A 445-nucleotide genomic window follows, 5' to 3' on the forward strand; every position below is an offset into this window, starting at 1 on the left:
CGCGTCCCCCGCAGCGCCCCGCAGCCCCCGCAGCGCCCATCGTCTTCCTCAGAAGCACCGGGCGGCTCCCGCCGCCGCTGCCCGGCCCCCACATGGCAGGACGTGCCACCGCACGTGGCCCCTCGGAGATCCAGACTCCGGGCGAACTCGGGGGCGAGCGAGGCCTCCCGGCCGCCTGCGGGGTCTCGGGCCACACGCTACGGTCCTCAGGCCTGTTCCTGGCTCTCGGGCTGGGCGCGGCCTGGGGGGGAGGATGCTGCCCTCGGCCTGTGCAGCTCCGGCCCCCTGTGGCCCACACAGTCACGCTCCCGTCACGGGGCCCTCGGGAGCTGCCTGTTCTCGCAGCCTGGGTGAGGAGGAGGGTGGGCCTGGGGGAGGCTGGGGGGGCGTCGTGGGGGGCCTGGGGAGGCCTGAGGAGACTGAGGGGTCTGGGGGACCTGGAGGG

General features: G+C 76.0%; 1 protein-coding gene across 1 annotated transcript in view; it reads right to left on the minus strand.

Annotated features, from left to right (window-relative positions):
- PPP3CA (protein phosphatase 3, catalytic subunit, alpha isozyme) overlaps nucleotides 1-445 on the minus strand; it is a 21,500-nt gene that overhangs the window by 7,129 nt on the left and 13,926 nt on the right. The window lies entirely within an intron of this gene.

The sequence above is a fragment of the Condylura cristata genome, unplaced genomic scaffold (assembly GCF_000260355.1).
Source record: "Condylura cristata isolate star-nosed mole 26May11 unplaced genomic scaffold, ConCri1.0 scaffold00021, whole genome shotgun sequence".
In the NCBI taxonomy this organism is placed as follows: Eukaryota; Metazoa; Chordata; class Mammalia; order Eulipotyphla; family Talpidae; genus Condylura; species Condylura cristata.